The following is a 19,599-nucleotide window of genomic DNA, read 5'->3' on the forward strand; positions in this document are numbered from 1 at the left end:
ACTTTTTTAAAAAATCACTGTAATCTGATTACTTTCTGCGTGATAATGTTTCATATTTTCAACGTTATTTTTAACACTGGGTTTTCTGTTGTGTTCATATGAAAGCTGAATTTTTCATTACTGAATTAGTTAAGAAGTGTCAGCTAAGATTTATTTGCGAGACAGATACAGTCATGACAAGAGCTGCATCTGGCAGGCCAACGCCTGGATTAGGATATGGAAACATCTGAATACATGGACAGAGTATGTGGCCACAAATTAGACCTGTTGAGCTTTTTTCAGTAGTTATTTCTAAGTCATCACTGATATGTTTTCAGCCCAGTAACTCTGCTGGGTCTCCTGAAAACGGCCGCTGCGTTGGCCGGGAATCGAACCCGGGTCAACTGCTTGGAAGGCAGCTATGCTCACCACTATACCACCAACGCTCTGGAACTCCACATCTGGCCCATCTGGAGTGAGACAGCTAAGTGCTTCAGGGTCAGCTGCGGTCACATCATCCGGCCCATACTTCACACCAGAGGTCCACCAAACAGCTTCGTGTGACTCTGTGGCGCAATGGTAGCGCGTCTGACTCCAGATCAGAAGGTTGTGTGTTCAAATCACATCAGGGTCATTACTGCACCTTTATAGGTTACTTCTGCCTGATGAAGAGCTAACATTATCAAAAAAATTGGTCGTGCTCCTCACCAACCCTCCTGTGTTAACATATCCGAATATGATGCTTCAGGCCAGAGTTTGGAAGCAGGTCTTTATCAACATCAGAATGAGTTGATGACTCTATCACAGTAATCTGATTACTCTATCACAGTAATCTGATTACCCTCACCTCATTATTATCACCTGATTACAGTAATCCGAATACTGTAGACTGATTATTGAATGGTTAAGAATGGGGCGTGCCAGTCATGCGTCTGCACACCCCTCAGAAAGTAGTTAGTTGCACCCCCGGTACAGTCGATGAAACATCTCAGACATAAATCTGTAGAAGATGCGTTTCCGACCCGAGGCTCTGAGATGATGCTGAAGTTTGCAGTTACACTGAACTGGGTAGATGGAAAGTAAGAAAGAGTCTCTGCAGCAGAGAGTTTAGGTCATGGGCAGATTGGCTCCTTGATTATTTCCTGAGACCTGCAGCTGATTCTGTGACGCAATGGCAGTGGTTCAATAACACTTCTTTGTATGGAAACACACTTCTGTGTGTGAGAAGTTTTGTGGCTAAGCAGGAAGAGGTTGCATGGGTGGCTGCGCTAGAAATTCTTTCACCAGATGTTCATCAGCAGACAGATGTTAACCTACGCAACATCAGCCACTATCAAGTGTTTCATAGACTTATTACAGTAATAAGGTGAGAGTGATCAGATTACTGTAATCTAATTACTTTAAAAAACACTGTAATCTGATTACTTTTTAAAAGATTACAGTAATCAGATTACTTTTTAAAGATTACTGTAATCTGATTACTTTTTTAAAGATTACTGTAATCTGATTACTTTTTAAAAGATTACAGTAATCAGATTACTTTTTACAGATTACTGTAATCAGATTACTTTTTAAAGATTACTGTAATCTGATTACTTTTATAAGATTACTGTAATCTGATTACTTTTTTAAGATTACTGTAATCTGATTACTTTTTTAAAAATTACTGTATTCTGATTACTTTTTTAAAAAATCACTGTAATCTGATTACTTTCTGCGTGATAATGTTTCATATTTTCAACGTTATTTTTAACACTGGGTTTTCTGTTGTGTTCATATGAAAGCTGAATTTTTCATTACTGAATTAGTTAAGAAGTGTCAGCTAAGATTTATTTGCGAGACAGATACAGTCATGACAAGAGCTGCATCTGGCAGGCCAACGCCTGGATTAGGATATGGAAACATCTGAATACATGGACAGAGTATGTGGCCACAAATTAGACCTGTTGAGCTTTTTTCAGTAGTTATTTCTAAGTCATCACTGATATGTTTTCAGCCCAGTAACTCTGCTGGGTCTCCTGAAAACGGCCGCTGCGTTGGCCGGGAATCGAACCCGGGTCAACTGCTTGGAAGGCAGCTATGCTCACCACTATACCACCAACGCTCTGGAACTCCACATCTGGCCCATCTGGAGTGAGACTGACAGCTAAGTGCTTCAGGGTCAGCTGCGGTCACATCATCCGGCACATACTTCACACCAGAGGTCCACCAAACAGCTTCGTGTGACTCTGTGGCGCAATGGTAGCGCGTCTGACTCCAGATCAGAAGGTTGTGTGTTCAAATCACATCAGGGTCATTACTGCACCTTTATAGGTTACTTCTGCCTGATGAAGAGCTAACATTATCGAAAAATTGGTCGTGCTCCTCACCAACCCTCCTGTGTTAACATATCCGAATATGATGCTTCAGGCCAGAGTTTGGAAGCAGGTCTTTATCAACATCAGAATGAGTTGATGACTCTATCACAGTAATCTGATTACTCTATCACAGTAATCTGATTACCCTCACCTCATTATTATCACCTGATTACAGTAATCCGAATACTGTAGACTGATTATTGAATGGTTAAGAATGGGGCGTGCCAGTCATGCGTCTGCACACCCCTCAGAAAGTAGTTAGTTGCACCCCCGGTACAGTCGATGAAACATCTCAGACATAAATCTGTAGAAGATGCGTTTCCGACCCGAGGCTCTGAGATGATGCTGAAGTTTGCAGTTACACTGAACTGGGTAGATGGAAAGTAAGAAAGAGTCTCTGCAGCAGAGAGTTTAGGTCATGGGCAGATTGGCTCCTTGATTATTTCCTGAGACCTGCAGCTGATTCTGTGACGCAATGGCAGTGGTTCAATAACACTTCTTTGTATGGAAACACACTTCTGTGTGTGAGAAGTTTTGTGGCTAAGCAGGAAGAGGTTGCATGGGTGGCTGCGCTAGAAATTCTTTCACCAGATGTTCATCAGCAGACAGATGTTAACCTACGCAACATCAGCCACTATCAAGTGTTTCATAGACTTATTACAGTAATAAGGTGAGAGTGATCAGATTACTGTAATCTGATTACTTTAAAAAACACTGTAATCAGATTACTTTTTAAAAGATTACTGTAATCTGATTACTTTTTAAAAGATTACAATAATCAGATTACTTTTTAAAGATTACTGTAATCTGATTACTTTTTTAAAGATTACTGTAATCTGATTACTTTTTAAAGATTACTGTAATCTGATTACTTTTTTAAAGATTACTGTAATCTGATTACTTTTTAAAAGATTACAGTAATCAGATTACTTTTTACAGATCACTGTAATCAGATTACTTTTTAAAGATTACTGTAATCTGATTACTTTTTTAAGATTACTGTAATCTGATTACTTTTTTAAAAATTACTGTATTCTGATTACTTTTTTAAAAAATCACTGTAATCTGATTACTTTCTGCGTGATAATGTTTCATATTTTCAACGTTATTTTTAACACTGGGTTTTCTGTTGTGTTAAAATGAAAGCGGATTATTTCATTACTGAATTAGTTAAGAAGTGTCAGCTAAGATTTATTTGCGAGACAGATACAGTCATGAGAAGAGCTGCATCTGGCAGGCCAACGCCTGGATTAGGATATGGAAACATCTGAATACATGGACAGAGTATGTGGCCACAAATTAGACCTGTTGAGCTTTTTTCAGTAGTTATTTCTAAGTCATCACTGATATGTTTTCAGCCCAGTAACTCTGCTGGGTCTCCTGAAAACGGCCGCTGCGTTGGCCGGGAATCGAACCCGGGTCAACTGCTTGGAAGGCAGCTATGCTCACCACTATACCACCAACGCTCTGGAACTCCACATCTGGCCCATCTGGAGTGAGACAGCTAAGTGCTTCAGGGTCAGCTGCGGTCACATCATCCGGCCCATACTTCACACCAGAGGTCCACCAAACAGCTTCGTGTGACTCTGTGGCGCAATGGTAGCGCGTCTGACTCCAGATCAGAAGGTTGTGTGTTCAAATCACATCAGGGTCATTACTGCACCTTTATAGGTTACTTCTGCCTGATGAAGAGCTAACATTATCAAAAAAATTGGTCGTGCTCCTCACCAACCCTCCTGTGTTAACATATCCGAATATGATGCTTCAGGCCAGAGTTTGGAAGCAGGTCTTTATCAACATCAGAATGAGTTGATGACTCTATCACAGTAATCTGATTACTCTATCACTGTAATCTGATTACTCTATCACAGTAATCTGATTACCCTCACCTCATTATTATCACCTGATTACAGTAATCCGAATACTGTAGACTGATTATTGAATGGTTAAGAATGGGGCGTGCCAGTCATGCGTCTGCACACCCCTCAGAAAGTAGTTAGTTGCACCCCCGGTACAGTCGATGAAACATCTCAGACATAAATCTGTAGAAGATGCGTTTCCGACCCGAGGCTCTGAGATGATGCTGAAGTTTGCAGTTACACTGAACTGGGTAGATGGAAAGTAAGAAAGAGTCTCTGCAGCAGAGAGTTTAGGTCATGGGCAGATTGGCTCCTTGATTATTTCCTGAGACCTGCAGCTGATTCTGTGACGCAATGGCAGTGGTTCAATAACACTTCTTTGTATGGAAACACACTTCTGTGTGTGAGAAGTTTTGTGGCTAAGCAGGAAGAGGTTGCATGGGTGGCTGCGCTAGAAATTCTTTCACCAGATGTTCATCAGCAGACAGATGTTAACCTACGCAACATCAGCCACTATCAAGTGTTTCATAGACTTATTACAGTAATAAGGTGAGAGTGATCAGATTACTGTAATCTAATTACTTTAAAAAACACTGTAATCAGATTACTTTTTAAAAGATTACTGTAATCTGATTACTTTTTAAAAGATTACAGTAATCAGATTACTTTTTAAAGATTACTGTAATCTGATTACTTTTTTAAAGATTACTGTAATCTGATTACTTTTTAAAAGATTACAGTAATCAGATTACTTTTTACAGATTACTGTAATCAGATTACTTTTTAAAGATTACTGTAATCTGATTACTTTTATAAGATTACTGTAATCTGATTACTTTTTTAAGATTGCTGTAATCTGATTACTTTTTTAAAAATTACTGTATTCTGATTACTTTTTTAAAAAATCACTGTAATCTGATTACTTTCTGCGTGATAATGTTTCATATTTTCAACGTTATTTTTAACACTGGGTTTTCTGTTGTGTTCATATGAAAGCTGAATTTTTCATTACTGAATTAGTTAAGAAGTGTCAGCTAAGATTTATTTGCGAGACAGATACAGTCATGACAAGAGCTGCATCTGGCAGGCCAACGCCTGGATTAGGATATGGAAACATCTGAATACATGGACAGAGTATGTGGCCACAAATTAGACCTGTTGAGCTTTTTTCAGTAGTTATTTCTAAGTCATCACTGATATGTTTTCAGCCCAGTAACTCTGCTGGGTCTCCTGAAAACGGCCGCTGCGTTGGCCGGGAATCGAACCCGGGTCAACTGCTTGGAAGGCAGCTATGCTCACCACTATACCACCAACGCTCTGGAACTCCACATCTGGCCCATCTGGAGTGAGACAGCTAAGTGCTTCAGGGTCAGCTGCGGTCACATCATCCGGCCCATACTTCACACCAGAGGTCCACCAAACAGCTGTGTGCCTCTGTGGCGCAATGGTAGCGCGTCTGACTCCAGATCAGAAGGTTGTGTGTTCAAATCACATCAGGGTCATTACTGCACCTTTATAGGTTACTTCTGCCTGATGAAGAGCTAACATTATCGAAAAATTGGTCGTGCTCCTCACCGACCCTCCTGTGTTAACATATCCGAATATGATGCTTCAGGCCAGAGTTTGGAAGCAGGTCTTTATCAACATCAGAATGAGTTGATGACTCTATCACAGTAATCTGATTACTCTATCACAGTAATCTGATTACCCTCACCTCATTATTATCACCTGATTACAGTAATCCGAATACTGTAGACTGATTATTGAATGGTTAAGAATGGGGCGTGCCAGTCATGCGTCTGCACACCCCTCAGAAAGTAGTTAGTTGCACCCCCGGTACAGTCGATGAAACATCTCAGACATAAATCTGTAGAAGATGCGTTTCCGACCCGAGGCTCTGAGATGATGCTGAAGTTTGCAGTTACACTGAACTGGGTAGATGGAAAGTAAGAAAGAGTCTCTGCAGCAGAGAGTTTAGGTCATGGGCAGATTGGCTCCTTGATTATTTCCTGAGACCTGCAGCTGATTCTGTGACGCAATGGCAGTGGTTCAATAACACTTCTTTGTATGGAAACACACTTCTGTGTGTGAGAAGTTTTGTGGCTAAGCAGGAAGAGGTTGCATGGGTGGCTGCGCTAAAAATTCTTTCACCAGATGTTCATCAGCAGACAGATGTTAACCTACGCAACATCAGCCACTATCAAGTGTTTCATAGACTTATTACAGTAATAAGGTGAGAGTGATCAGATTACTGTAATCTGATTACTTTAAAAAATAAATACTGTAATCAGATTACTTTTTAAAAGATTACTGTAATCTGATTATTTTTAAAAGATTACTGTAATCAGATTACTTTTTAAAAGATTACAGTAATCAGATTACTTTTTAAAGATTACTGTAATCTGATTACTTTTTAAAAGATTACAGTAATCAGATTACTTTTTACAGATTACTGTAATCTGATTACTTTTTAAAGATTACTGTAATCTGATTACTTTTTTAAGATTACTGTAATCTGATTACTTTTTTAAGATTACTGTAATCTGATTACTTTTTAAAAAATTACTGTAATCTGAATACTTTCTGCGTGATAATGTTTCATATTTTCAACGTTATTTTTAACACTGGGTTTTCTGTTGTGTTCAAATGAAAGCTGAATTTTTCATTACTGAATTAGTTAAGAAGTGTCAGCTAAGATTTATTTGCGAGACAGATACAGTCATGAGAAGAGCTGCATCTGGCAGGCCAACGCCTGGATTAGGATATGGAAACATCTGAATACATGGACAGAGTATGTGGCCACAAATTAGACCTGTTGAGCTTTTTTCAGTAGTTATTTCTAAGTCATCACTGATATGTTTTCAGCCCAGTAACTCTGCTGGGTCTCCTGAAAACGGCCGCTGCGTTGGCCGGGAATCGAACCCGGGTCAACTGCTTGGAAGGCAGCTATGCTCACCACTATACCACCAACGCTCTGGAACTCCACATCTGGCCCATCTGGAGTGAGACAGCTAAGTGCTTCAGGGTCAGCTGCGGTCACATCATCCGGCCCATACTTCACACCAGAGGTCCACCAAACAGCTTCGTGTGACTCTGTGGCGCAATGGTAGCGCGTCTGACTCCAGATCAGAAGGTTGTGTGTTCAAATCACATCAGGGTCATTACTGCACCTTTATAGGTTACTTCTGCCTGATGAAGAGCTAACATTATCAAAAAAATTGGTCGTGCTCCTCACCAACCCTCCTGTGTTAACATATCCGAATATGATGCTTCAGGCCAGAGTTTGGAAGCAGGTCTTTATCAACATCAGAATGAGTTGATGACTCTATCACAGTAATCTGATTACTCTATCACAGTAATCTGATTACCCTCACCTCATTATTATCACCTGATTACAGTAATCCGAATACTGTAGACTGATTATTGAATGGTTAAGAATGGGGCGTGCCAGTCATGCGTCTGCACACCCCTCAGAAAGTAGTTAGTTGCACCCCCGGTACAGTCGATGAAACATCTCAGACATAAATCTGTAGAAGATGCGTTTCCGACCCGAGGCTCTGAGATGATGCTGAAGTTTGCAGTTACACTGAACTGGGTAGATGGAAAGTAAGAAAGAGTCTCTGCAGCAGAGAGTTTAGGTCATGGGCAGATTGGCTCCTTGATTATTTCCTGAGACCTGCAGCTGATTCTGTGACGCAATGGCAGTGGTTCAATAACACTTCTTTGTATGGAAACACACTTCTGTGTGTGAGAAGTTTTGTGGCTAAGCAGGAAGAGGTTGCATGGGTGGCTGCGCTAAAAATTCTTTCACCAGATGTTCATCAGCAGACAGATGTTAACCTACGCAACATCAGCCACTATCAAGTGTTTCATAGACTTATTACAGTAATAAGGTGAGAGTGATCAGATTACTGTAATCTGATTACTTTAAAAAATAAATACTGTAATCAGATTACTTTTTAAAAGATTACTGTAATCTGATTATTTTTAAAAGATTACTGTAATCAGATTACTTTTTAAAAGATTACAGTAATCAGATTACTTTTTAAAGATTACTGTAATCTGATTACTTTTTAAAAGATTACAGTAATCAGATTACTTTTTACAGATTACTGTAATCTGATTACTTTTTAAAGATTACTGTAATCTGATTACTTTTTTAAGATTACTGTAATCTGATTACTTTTTTAAGATTACTGTAATCTGATTACTTTTTAAAAAATTACTGTAATCTGAATACTTTCTGCGTGATAATGTTTCATATTTTCAACGTTATTTTTAACACTGGGTTTTCTGTTGTGTTCAAATGAAAGCTGAATTTTTCATTACTGAATTAGTTAAGAAGTGTCAGCTAAGATTTATTTGCGAGACAGATACAGTCATGAGAAGAGCTGCATCTGGCAGGCCAACGCCTGGATTAGGATATGGAAACATCTGAATACATGGACAGAGTATGTGGCCACAAATTAGACCTGTTGAGCTTTTTTCAGTAGTTATTTCTAAGTCATCACTGATATGTTTTCAGCCCAGTAACTCTGCTGGGTCTCCTGAAAACGGCCGCTGCGTTGGCCGGGAATCGAACCCGGGTCAACTGCTTGGAAGGCAGCTATGCTCACCACTATACCACCAACGCTCTGGAACTCCACATCTGGCCCATCTGGAGTGAGACAGCTAAGTGCTTCAGGGTCAGCTGCGGTCACATCATCCGGCCCATACTTCACACCAGAGGTCCACCAAACAGCTTCGTGTGACTCTGTGGCGCAATGGTAGCGCGTCTGACTCCAGATCAGAAGGTTGTGTGTTCAAATCACATCAGGGTCATTACTGCACCTTTATAGGTTACTTCTGCCTGATGAAGAGCTAACATTATCAAAAAAATTGGTCGTGCTCCTCACCAACCCTCCTGTGTTAACATATCCGAATATGATGCTTCAGGCCAGAGTTTGGAAGCAGGTCTTTATCAACATCAGAATGAGTTGATGACTCTATCACAGTAATCTGATTACTCTATCACTGTAATCTGATTACTCTATCACAGTAATCTGATTACCCTCACCTCATTATTATCACCTGATTACAGTAATCCGAATACTGTAGACTGATTATTGAATGGTTAAGAATGGGGCGTGCCAGTCATGCGTCTGCACACCCCTCAGAAAGTAGTTAGTTGCACCCCCGGTACAGTCGATGAAACATCTCAGACATAAATCTGTAGAAGATGCGTTTCCGACCCGAGGCTCTGAGATGATGCTGAAGTTTGCAGTTACACTGAACTGGGTAGATGGAAAGTAAGAAAGAGTCTCTGCAGCAGAGAGTTTAGGTCATGGGCAGATTGGCTCCTTGATTATTTCCTGAGACCTGCAGCTGATTCTGTGACGCAATGGCAGTGGTTCAATAACACTTCTTTGTATGGAAACACACTTCTGTGTGTGAGAAGTTTTGTGGCTAAGCAGGAAGAGGTTGCATGGGTGGCTGCGCTAGAAATTCTTTCACCAGATGTTCATCAGCAGACAGATGTTAACCTACGCAACATCAGCCACTATCAAGTGTTTCATAGACTTATTACAGTAATAAGGTGAGAGTGATCAGATTACTGTAATCTAATTACTTTAAAAAACACTGTAATCAGATTACTTTTTAAAAGATTACTGTAATCTGATTACTTTTTAAAAGATTACAGTAATCAGATTACTTTTTAAAGATTACTGTAATCTGATTACTTTTTTAAAGATTACTGTAATCTGATTACTTTTTAAAAGATTACAGTAATCAGATTACTTTTTACAGATTACTGTAATCAGATTACTTTTTAAAGATTACTGTAATCTGATTACTTTTATAAGATTACTGTAATCTGATTACTTTTTTAAGATTGCTGTAATCTGATTACTTTTTTAAAAATTACTGTATTCTGATTACTTTTTTAAAAAATCACTGTAATCTGATTACTTTCTGCGTGATAATGTTTCATATTTTCAACGTTATTTTTAACACTGGGTTTTCTGTTGTGTTCATATGAAAGCTGAATTTTTCATTACTGAATTAGTTAAGAAGTGTCAGCTAAGATTTATTTGCGAGACAGATACAGTCATGACAAGAGCTGCATCTGGCAGGCCAACGCCTGGATTAGGATATGGAAACATCTGAATACATGGACAGAGTATGTGGCCACAAATTAGACCTGTTGAGCTTTTTTCAGTAGTTATTTCTAAGTCATCACTGATATGTTTTCAGCCCAGTAACTCTGCTGGGTCTCCTGAAAACGGCCGCTGCGTTGGCCGGGAATCGAACCCGGGTCAACTGCTTGGAAGGCAGCTATGCTCACCACTATACCACCAACGCTCTGGAACTCCACATCTGGCCCATCTGGAGTGAGACTGACAGCTAAGTGCTTCAGGGTCAGCTGCGGTCACATCATCCGGCCCATACTTCACACCAGAGGTCCACCAAATAGCTTCGTGTGCCTCTGTGGCGCAATGGTAGCGCGTCTGACTCCAGATCAGAAGGTTGTGTGTTCAAATCACATCAGGGTCATTACTGCACCTTTATAGGTTACTTCTGCCTGATGAAGAGCTAACATTATCGAAAAATTGGTCGTGCTCCTCACCGACCCTCCTGTGTTAACATATCCGAATATGATGCTTCAGGCCAGAGTTTGGAAGCAGGTCTTTATCAACATCAGAATGAGTTGATGACTCTATCACAGTAATCTGATTACTCTATCACAGTAATCTGATTACCCTCACCTCATTATTATCACCTGATTACAGTAATCCGAATACTGTAGACTGATTATTGAATGGTTAAGAATGGGGCGTGCCAGTCATGCGTCTGCACACCCCTCAGAAAGTAGTTAGTTGCACCCCCGGTACAGTCGATGAAACATCTCAGACATAAATCTGTAGAAGATGCGTTTCCGACCCGAGGCTCTGAGATGATGCTGAAGTTTGCAGTTACACTGAACTGGGTAGATGGAAAGTAAGAAAGAGTCTCTGCAGCAGAGAGTTTAGGTCATGGGCAGATTGGCTCCTTGATTATTTCCTGAGACCTGCAGCTGATTCTGTGACGCAATGGCAGTGGTTCAATAACACTTCTTTGTATGGAAACACACTTCTGTGTGTGAGAAGTTTTGTGGCTAAGCAGGAAGAGGTTGCATGGGTGGCTGCGCTAGAAATTCTTTCACCAGATGTTCATCAGCAGACAGATGTTAACCTACGCAACATCAGCCACTATCAAGTGTTTCATAGACTTATTACAGTAATAAGGTGAGAGTGATCAGATTACTGTAATCTAATTACTTTAAAAAACACTGTAATCAGATTACTTTTTAAAAGATTACTGTAATCTGATTACTTTTTAAAAGATTACAGTAATCAGATTACTTTTTAAAGATTACTGTAATCTGATTACTTTTTACAGATTACTGTAATCTGATTACTTTTTAAAGATTACTGTAATCTGATTACTTTTTTAAGATTACTGTAATCTGATTACTTTTTTAAGATTACTGTAATCTGATTACTTTTTAAAAAATTACTGTAATCTGAATACTTTCTGCGTGATAATGTTTCATATTTTCAACGTTATTTTTAACACTGGGTTTTCTGTTGTGTTCAAATGAAAGCTGAATTTTTCATTACTGAATTAGTTAAGAAGTGTCAGCTAAGATTTATTTGCGAGACAGATACAGTCATGAGAAGAGCTGCATCTGGCAGGCCAACGCCTGGATTAGGATATGGAAACATCTGAATACATGGACAGAGTATGTGGCCACAAATTAGACCTGTTGAGCTTTTTTCAGTAGTTATTTCTAAGTCATCACTGATATGTTTTCAGCCCAGTAACTCTGCTGGGTCTCCTGAAAACGGCCGCTGCGTTGGCCGGGAATCGAACCCGGGTCAACTGCTTGGAAGGCAGCTATGCTCACCACTATACCACCAACGCTCTGGAACTCCACATCTGGCCCATCTGGAGTGAGACTGACAGCTAAGTGCTTCAGGGTCAGCTGCGGTCACATCATCCTGCACATACTTCACACCAGAGGTCCACCAAACAGCTTCGTGTGACTCTGTGGCGCAATGGTAGCGCGTCTGACTCCAGATCAGAAGGTTGTGTGTTCAAATCACATCAGGGTCATTACTGCACCTTTATAGGTTACTTCTGCCTGATGAAGAGCTAACATTATCAAAAAAATTGGTCGTGCTCCTCACCAACCCTCCTGTGTTAACATATCCGAATATGATGCTTCAGGCCAGAGTTTGGAAGCAGGTCTTTATCAACATCAGAATGAGTTGATGACTCTATCACAGTAATCTGATTACTCTATCACAGTAATCTGATTACCCTCACCTCATTATTATCACCTGATTACAGTAATCCGAATACTGTAGACTGATTATTGAATGGTTAAGAATGGGGCGTGCCAGTCATGCGTCTGCACACCCCTCAGAAAGTAGTTAGTTGCACCCCCGGTACAGTCGATGAAACATCTCAGACATAAATCTGTAGAAGATGCGTTTCCGACCCGAGGCTCTGAGATGATGCTGAAGTTTGCAGTTACACTGAACTGGGTAGATGGAAAGTAAGAAAGAGTCTCTGCAGCAGAGAGTTTAGGTCATGGGCAGATTGGCTCCTTGATTATTTCCTGAGACCTGCAGCTGATTCTGTGACGCAATGGCAGTGGTTCAATAACACTTCTTTGTATGGAAACACACTTCTGTGTGTGAGAAGTTTTGTGGCTAAGCAGGAAGAGGTTGCATGGGTGGCTGCGCTAGAAATTCTTTCACCAGATGTTCATCAGCAGACAGATGTTAACCTACGCAACATCAGCCACTATCAAGTGTTTCATAGACTTATTACAGTAATAAGGTGAGAGTGATCAGATTACTGTAATCTAATTACTTTAAAAAACACTGTAATCAGATTACTTTTTAAAAGATTACTGTAATCTGATTACTTTTTAAAAGATTACAGTAATCAGATTACTTTTTAAAGATTACTGTAATCTGATTACTTTTTTAAAGATTACTGTAATCTGATTACTTTTTAAAAGATTACAGTAATCAGATTACTTTTTACAGATTACTGTAATCAGATTACTTTTTAAAGATTACTGTAATCTGATTACTTTTATAAGATTACTGTAATCTGATTACTTTTTTAAGATTACTGTAATCTGATTACTTTTTTAAAAATTACTGTATTCTGATTACTTTTTTAAAAAATCACTGTAATCTGATTACTTTCTGCGTGATAATGTTTCATATTTTCAACGTTATTTTTAACACTGGGTTTTCTGTTGTGTTCATATGAAAGCTGAATTTTTCATTACTGAATTAGTTAAGAAGTGTCAGCTAAGATTTATTTGCGAGACAGATACAGTCATGACAAGAGCTGCATCTGGCAGGCCAACGCCTGGATTAGGATATGGAAACATCTGAATACATGGACAGAGTATGTGGCCACAAATTAGACCTGTTGAGCTTTTTTCAGTAGTTATTTCTAAGTCATCACTGATATGTTTTCAGCCCAGTAACTCTGCTGGGTCTCCTGAAAACGGCCGCTGCGTTGGCCGGGAATCGAACCCGGGTCAACTGCTTGGAAGGCAGCTATGCTCACCACTATACCACCAACGCTCTGGAACTCCACATCTGGCCCATCTGGAGTGAGACTGACAGCTAAGTGCTTCAGGGTCAGCTGCGGTCACATCATCCGGCCCATACTTCACACCAGAGGTCCACCAAACAGCTGTGTGCCTCTGTGGCGCAATGGTAGCGCGTCTGACTCCAGATCAGAAGGTTGTGTGTTCAAATCACATCAGGGTCATTACTGCACCTTTATAGGTTACTTCTGCCTGATGAAGAGCTAACATTATCGAAAAATTGGTCGTGCTCCTCACCGACCCTCCTGTGTTAACATATCCGAATATGATGCTTCAGGCCAGAGTTTGGAAGCAGGTCTTTATCAACATCAGAATGAGTTGATGACTCTATCACAGTAATCTGATTACTCTATCACAGTAATCTGATTACCCTCACCTCATTATTATCACCTGATTACAGTAATCCGAATACTGTAGACTGATTATTGAATGGTTAAGAATGGGGCGTGCCAGTCATGCGTCTGCACACCCCTCAGAAAGTAGTTAGTTGCACCCCCGGTACAGTCGATGAAACATCTCAGACATAAATCTGTAGAAGATGCGTTTCCGACCCGAGGCTCTGAGATGATGCTGAAGTTTGCAGTTACACTGAACTGGGTAGATGGAAAGTAAGAAAGAGTCTCTGCAGCAGAGAGTTTAGGTCATGGGCAGATTGGCTCCTTGATTATTTCCTGAGACCTGCAGCTGATTCTGTGACGCAATGGCAGTGGTTCAATAACACTTCTTTGTATGGAAACACACTTCTGTGTGTGAGAAGTTTTGTGGCTAAGCAGGAAGAGGTTGCATGGGTGGCTGCGCTAAAAATTCTTTCACCAGATGTTCATCAGCAGACAGATGTTAACCTACGCAACATCAGCCACTATCAAGTGTTTCATAGACTTATTACAGTAATAAGGTGAGAGTGATCAGATTACTGTAATCTGATTACTTTAAAAAATAAATACTGTAATCAGATTACTTTTTAAAAGATTACTGTAATCTGATTATTTTTAAAAGATTACTGTAATCAGATTACTTTTTAAAAGATTACAGTAATCAGATTACTTTTTAAAGATTACTGTAATCTGATTACTTTTTAAAAGATTACAGTAATCAGATTACTTTTTACAGATTACTGTAATCTGATTACTTTTTAAAGATTACTGTAATCTGATTACTTTTTTAAGATTACTGTAATCTGATTACTTTTTTAAGATTACTGTAATCTGATTACTTTTTAAAAAATTACTGTAATCTGAATACTTTCTGCGTGATAATGTTTCATATTTTCAACGTTATTTTTAACACTGGGTTTTCTGTTGTGTTCAAATGAAAGCTGAATTTTTCATTACTGAATTAGTTAAGAAGTGTCAGCTAAGATTTATTTGCGAGACAGATACAGTCATGAGAAGAGCTGCATCTGGCAGGCCAACGCCTGGATTAGGATATGGAAACATCTGAATACATGGACAGAGTATGTGGCCACAAATTAGACCTGTTGAGCTTTTTTCAGTAGTTATTTCTAAGTCATCACTGATATGTTTTCAGCCCAGTAACTCTGCTGGGTCTCCTGAAAACGGCCGCTGCGTTGGCCGGGAATCGAACCCGGGTCAACTGCTTGGAAGGCAGCTATGCTCACCACTATACCACCAACGCTCTGGAACTCCACATCTGGCCCATCTGGAGTGAGACTGACAGCTAAGTGCTTCAGGGTCAGCTGCGGTCACATCATCCTGCACATACTTCACACCAGAGGTCCACCAAACAGCTTCGTGTGACTCTGTGGCGCAATGGTAGCGCGTCTGACTCCAGATCAGAAGGTTGTGTGTTCAAATCACATCAGGGTCATTACTGCACCTTTATAGGTTACTTCTGCCTGATGAAGAGCTAACATTATCAAAAAAATTGGTCGTGCTCCTCACCAACCCTCCTGTGTTAACATATCCGAATATGATGCTTCAGGCCAGAGTTTGGAAGCAGGTCTTTATCAACATCAGAATGAGTTGATTACTCTATCACAGTAATCTGATTACTCTATCACAGTAATCTGATTACTCTATCACAGTAATCTGATTACTCTCACCTCATCACTGTAATCTGATTACTCTCACCTCATTATTATCACCTGATTACAGTAATCCGAATACTGTAGACTGATAATTGAATGGTTAAGAATGGGGCGTGCCAGTCATGCGTCTGCACACCCCTCAGAAAGTAGTTAGTTGCACCCCCGGTACAGTCGATGAAACATCTCAGACATAAATCTGTAGAAGATGCGTTTCCGACCCGAGGCTCTGAGATGATGCTGAAGTTTGCAGTTACACTGAACTGGGTAGATGGAAAGTAAGAAAGAGTCTCTGCAGCAGAGAGTTTAGGTCATGGGCAGATTGGCTCCTTGATTATTTCCTGAGACCTGCAGCTGATTCTGTGACGCAATGGCAGTGGTTCAATAACACTTCTTTGTATGGAAACACACTTCTGTGTGTGAGAAGTTTTGTGGCTAAGCAGGAAGAGGTTGCATGGGTGGCTGCGCTAAAAATTCTTTCACCAGATGTTCATCAGCAGACAGATGTTAACCTACGCAACATCAGCCACTATCAAGTGTTTCACAGACTTATTACAGTAATAAAGTGAGAGTGATCAGATTACTGTAATCTGATTACTTTAAAAAACACTGTAATCAGATTACTTTTTAAAAGATTACTGTAATCTGATTACTTTTTAAAAGATTACAATAATCAGATTACTTTTTAAAGATTACTGTAATCTGATTACTTTTTTAAAGATTACTGTAATCTGATTACTTTTTAAAAGATTACAGTAATCAGATTACTTTTTACAGATTACTGTAATCAGATTACTTTTTAAAGATTACTGTAATCTGATTACTTTTATAAGATTACTGTAATCTGATTACTTTTTTAAGATTACTGTAATCTGATTACTTTTTTAAAAATTACTGTATTCTGATTACTTTTTTAAAAAATCACTGTAATCTGATTACTTTCTGCGTGATAATGTTTCATATTTTCAACGTTATTTTTAACACTGGGTTTTCTGTTGTGTTAAAATGAAAGCGGATTATTTCATTACTGAATTAGTTAAGAAGTGTCAGCTAAGATTTATTTGCGAGACAGATACAGTCATGAGAAGAGCTGCATCTGGCAGGCCAACGCCTGGATTAGGATATGGAAACATCTGAATACATGGACAGAGTATGTGGCCACAAATTAGACCTGTTGAGCTTTTTTCAGTAGTTATTTCTAAGTCATCACTGATATGTTTTCAGCCCAGTAACTCTGCTGGGTCTCCTGAAAACGGCCGCTGCGTTGGCCGGGAATCGAACCCGGGTCAACTGCTTGGAAGGCAGCTATGCTCACCACTATACCACCAACGCTCTGGAACTCCACATCTGGCCCATCTGGAGTGAGACTGACAGCTAAGTGCTTCAGGGTCAGCTGCGGTCACATCATCCGGCACATACTTCACACCAGAGGTCCACCAAACAGCTTCGTGTGACTCTGTGGCGCAATGGTAGCGCGTCTGACTCCAGATCAGAAGGTTGTGTGTTCAAATCACATCAGGGTCATTACTGCACCTTTATAGGTTACTTCTGCCTGATGAAGAGCTAACATTATCGAAAAATTGGTCGTGCTCCTCACCAACCCTCCTGTGTTAACATATCCGAATATGATGCTTCAGGCCAGAGTTTGGAAGCAGGTCTTTATCAACATCAGAATGAGTTGATGACTCTATCACAGTAATCTGATTACTCTATCACAGTAATCTGATTACCCTCACCTCATTATTATCACCTGATTACAGTAATCCGAATACTGTAGACTGATTATTGAATGGTTAAGAATGGGGCGTGCCAGTCATGCGTCTGCACACCCCTCAGAAAGTAGTTAGTTGCACCCCCGGTACAGTCGATGAAACATCTCAGACATAAATCTGTAGAAGATGCGTTTCCGACCCGAGGCTCTGAGATGATGCTGAAGTTTGCAGTTACACTGAACTGGGTAGATGGAAAGTAAGAAAGAGTCTCTGCAGCAGAGAGTTTAGGTCATGGGCAGATTGGCTCCTTGATTATTTCCTGAGACCTGCAGCTGATTCTGTGACGCAATGGCAGTGGTTCAATAACACTTCTTTGTATGGAAACACACTTCTGTGTGTGAGAAGTTTTGTGGCTAAGCAGGAAGAGGTTGCATGGGTGGCTGCGCTAGAAATTCTTTCACCAGATGTTCATCAGCAGACAGATGTTAACCTACGCAACATCAGCCACTATCAAGTGTTTCATAGACTTATTACAGTAATAAGGTGAGAGTGATCAGATTACTGTAATCTAATTACTTTAAAAAACACTGTAATCAGATTACTTTTTAAAAGATTACTGTAATCTGATTACTTTTTAAAAGATTACAGTAATCAGATTACTTTTTAAAGATTACTGTAATCTGATTACTTTTTTAAAGATTACTGTAATCTGATTACTTTTTAAAAGATTACAGTAATCAGATTACTTTTTACAGATTACTGTAATCAGATTACTTTTTAAAGATTACTGTAATCTGATTACTTTTATAAGATTACTGTAATCTGATTACTTTTTTAAGATTACTGTAATCTGATTACTTTTTTAAAAATTACTGTATTCTGATTACTTTTTTAAAAAATCACTGTAATCTGATTACTTTCTGCGTGATAATGTTTCATATTTTCAACGTTATTTTTAACACTGGGTTTTCTGTTGTGTTAAAATGAAAGCGGATTATTTCATTACTGAATTAGTTAAGAAGTGTCAGCTAAGATTTATTTGCGAGACAGATACAGTCATGAGAAGAGCTGCATCTGGCAGGCCAACGCCTGGATTAGGATATGGAAACATCTGAATACATGGACAGAGTATGTGGCCACAAATTAGACCTGTTGAGCTTTTTTCAGTAGTTATTTCTAAGTCATCACTGATATGTTTTCAGCCCAGTAACTCTGCTGGGTCTCCTGAAAACGGCCGCTGCGTTGGCCGGGAATCGAACCCGGGTCAACTGCTTGGAAGGCAGCTATGCTCACCACTATACCACCAACGCTCTGGAACTCCACATCTGGCCCATCTGGAGTGAGACTGACAGCTAAGTGCTTCAGGGTCAGCTGCGGTCACATCATCCGGCCCATACTTCACACCAGAGGTCCACCAAACAGCTGTGTGCCTCTGTGGCGCAATGGTAGCGCGTCTGACTCCAGATCAGAAGGTTGTGTGTTCAAATCACATCAGGGTCATTACTGCACCTTTATAGGTTACTTCTGCCTGATGAAGAGCTAACATTATCGAAAAATTGGTCGTGCTCCTCACCGACCCTCCTGTGTTAACATATCCGAATATGATGCTTCAGGCCAGAGTTTGGAAGCAGGTCTTTATCAACATCAGAATGAGTTGATGACTCTATCACAGTAATCTGATTACTCTATCACAGTAATCTGATTACTCTCACCTCATTATTATAACCTGATTACAGTAATCCGAATACTGTAGACTGATTATTGAATGGTTAAGAATGGGGCGTGCCAGTCATGCGTCTGCACACCCCTCAGAAAGTAGTTAGTTGCACCCCCGGTACAGTCGATGAAACATCTCAGACATAAATCTGTAGAAGATGCGTTTCCGACCCGAGGCTCTGAGATGATGCTGAAGTTTGCAGTTACACTGAACTGGGTAGATGGAAAGTAAGAAAGAGTCTCTGCAGCAGAGAGTTTAGGTCATGGGCAG

At 39.8% G+C, this 19,599-nt stretch overlaps 24 non-coding genes across 24 annotated transcripts; 12 read left to right on the forward strand and 12 right to left on the reverse strand.

Annotated features, from left to right (window-relative positions):
* Positions 1–353: 353 nt before the first annotated feature.
* Positions 354–425, reverse strand: trnag-ucc (transfer RNA glycine (anticodon UCC)). Its single transcript has one exon. It is a non-coding gene; the product is annotated as a tRNA-Gly (tRNA).
* Positions 426–541: 116 nt separating this feature from the next.
* Positions 542–613, forward strand: trnaw-cca (transfer RNA tryptophan (anticodon CCA)). The gene has a single exon. It is a non-coding gene; the product is annotated as a tRNA-Trp (tRNA).
* Positions 614–2,011: 1,398 nt separating this feature from the next.
* Positions 2,012–2,083, reverse strand: trnag-ucc (transfer RNA glycine (anticodon UCC)). The gene has a single exon. It is a non-coding gene; the product is annotated as a tRNA-Gly (tRNA).
* Positions 2,084–2,203: 120 nt separating this feature from the next.
* Positions 2,204–2,275, forward strand: trnaw-cca (transfer RNA tryptophan (anticodon CCA)). The gene has a single exon. It is a non-coding gene; the product is annotated as a tRNA-Trp (tRNA).
* Positions 2,276–3,730: 1,455 nt separating this feature from the next.
* Positions 3,731–3,802, reverse strand: trnag-ucc (transfer RNA glycine (anticodon UCC)). Its single transcript has one exon. It is a non-coding gene; the product is annotated as a tRNA-Gly (tRNA).
* A 116-nt stretch (positions 3,803–3,918) lies between these two features.
* Positions 3,919–3,990, forward strand: trnaw-cca (transfer RNA tryptophan (anticodon CCA)). Its single transcript has one exon. It is a non-coding gene; the product is annotated as a tRNA-Trp (tRNA).
* Positions 3,991–5,439: 1,449 nt separating this feature from the next.
* trnag-ucc (transfer RNA glycine (anticodon UCC)) lies at positions 5,440–5,511 on the reverse strand. The gene has a single exon. It is a non-coding gene; the product is annotated as a tRNA-Gly (tRNA).
* A 114-nt stretch (positions 5,512–5,625) lies between these two features.
* Positions 5,626–5,697, forward strand: trnaw-cca (transfer RNA tryptophan (anticodon CCA)). The gene has a single exon. It is a non-coding gene; the product is annotated as a tRNA-Trp (tRNA).
* Positions 5,698–7,096: 1,399 nt separating this feature from the next.
* trnag-ucc (transfer RNA glycine (anticodon UCC)) lies at positions 7,097–7,168 on the reverse strand. Its single transcript has one exon. It is a non-coding gene; the product is annotated as a tRNA-Gly (tRNA).
* Positions 7,169–7,284: 116 nt separating this feature from the next.
* On the forward strand, positions 7,285–7,356 carry trnaw-cca (transfer RNA tryptophan (anticodon CCA)). Its single transcript has one exon. It is a non-coding gene; the product is annotated as a tRNA-Trp (tRNA).
* Positions 7,357–8,756: 1,400 nt separating this feature from the next.
* trnag-ucc (transfer RNA glycine (anticodon UCC)) lies at positions 8,757–8,828 on the reverse strand. Its single transcript has one exon. It is a non-coding gene; the product is annotated as a tRNA-Gly (tRNA).
* Positions 8,829–8,944: 116 nt separating this feature from the next.
* On the forward strand, positions 8,945–9,016 carry trnaw-cca (transfer RNA tryptophan (anticodon CCA)). The gene has a single exon. It is a non-coding gene; the product is annotated as a tRNA-Trp (tRNA).
* A 1,449-nt stretch (positions 9,017–10,465) lies between these two features.
* trnag-ucc (transfer RNA glycine (anticodon UCC)) lies at positions 10,466–10,537 on the reverse strand. The gene has a single exon. It is a non-coding gene; the product is annotated as a tRNA-Gly (tRNA).
* A 120-nt stretch (positions 10,538–10,657) lies between these two features.
* trnaw-cca (transfer RNA tryptophan (anticodon CCA)) lies at positions 10,658–10,729 on the forward strand. Its single transcript has one exon. It is a non-coding gene; the product is annotated as a tRNA-Trp (tRNA).
* Positions 10,730–12,067: 1,338 nt separating this feature from the next.
* On the reverse strand, positions 12,068–12,139 carry trnag-ucc (transfer RNA glycine (anticodon UCC)). The gene has a single exon. It is a non-coding gene; the product is annotated as a tRNA-Gly (tRNA).
* Positions 12,140–12,259: 120 nt separating this feature from the next.
* Positions 12,260–12,331, forward strand: trnaw-cca (transfer RNA tryptophan (anticodon CCA)). Its single transcript has one exon. It is a non-coding gene; the product is annotated as a tRNA-Trp (tRNA).
* A 1,427-nt stretch (positions 12,332–13,758) lies between these two features.
* trnag-ucc (transfer RNA glycine (anticodon UCC)) lies at positions 13,759–13,830 on the reverse strand. The gene has a single exon. It is a non-coding gene; the product is annotated as a tRNA-Gly (tRNA).
* A 118-nt stretch (positions 13,831–13,948) lies between these two features.
* On the forward strand, positions 13,949–14,020 carry trnaw-cca (transfer RNA tryptophan (anticodon CCA)). Its single transcript has one exon. It is a non-coding gene; the product is annotated as a tRNA-Trp (tRNA).
* Positions 14,021–15,419: 1,399 nt separating this feature from the next.
* trnag-ucc (transfer RNA glycine (anticodon UCC)) lies at positions 15,420–15,491 on the reverse strand. The gene has a single exon. It is a non-coding gene; the product is annotated as a tRNA-Gly (tRNA).
* A 120-nt stretch (positions 15,492–15,611) lies between these two features.
* trnaw-cca (transfer RNA tryptophan (anticodon CCA)) lies at positions 15,612–15,683 on the forward strand. The gene has a single exon. It is a non-coding gene; the product is annotated as a tRNA-Trp (tRNA).
* Positions 15,684–17,160: 1,477 nt separating this feature from the next.
* Positions 17,161–17,232, reverse strand: trnag-ucc (transfer RNA glycine (anticodon UCC)). The gene has a single exon. It is a non-coding gene; the product is annotated as a tRNA-Gly (tRNA).
* Positions 17,233–17,352: 120 nt separating this feature from the next.
* On the forward strand, positions 17,353–17,424 carry trnaw-cca (transfer RNA tryptophan (anticodon CCA)). The gene has a single exon. It is a non-coding gene; the product is annotated as a tRNA-Trp (tRNA).
* Positions 17,425–18,850: 1,426 nt separating this feature from the next.
* trnag-ucc (transfer RNA glycine (anticodon UCC)) lies at positions 18,851–18,922 on the reverse strand. Its single transcript has one exon. It is a non-coding gene; the product is annotated as a tRNA-Gly (tRNA).
* A 118-nt stretch (positions 18,923–19,040) lies between these two features.
* trnaw-cca (transfer RNA tryptophan (anticodon CCA)) lies at positions 19,041–19,112 on the forward strand. Its single transcript has one exon. It is a non-coding gene; the product is annotated as a tRNA-Trp (tRNA).
* The last annotated feature ends 487 nt before the right edge of the window (positions 19,113–19,599 follow it).

Source organism: Leuresthes tenuis, unplaced genomic scaffold, assembly GCF_036924035.1.
Source record: "Leuresthes tenuis unplaced genomic scaffold, fLeuTen1.0.hap1 SCAF_18, whole genome shotgun sequence".
NCBI classification, from domain to species: domain Eukaryota; kingdom Metazoa; phylum Chordata; class Actinopteri; order Atheriniformes; family Atherinopsidae; genus Leuresthes; species Leuresthes tenuis.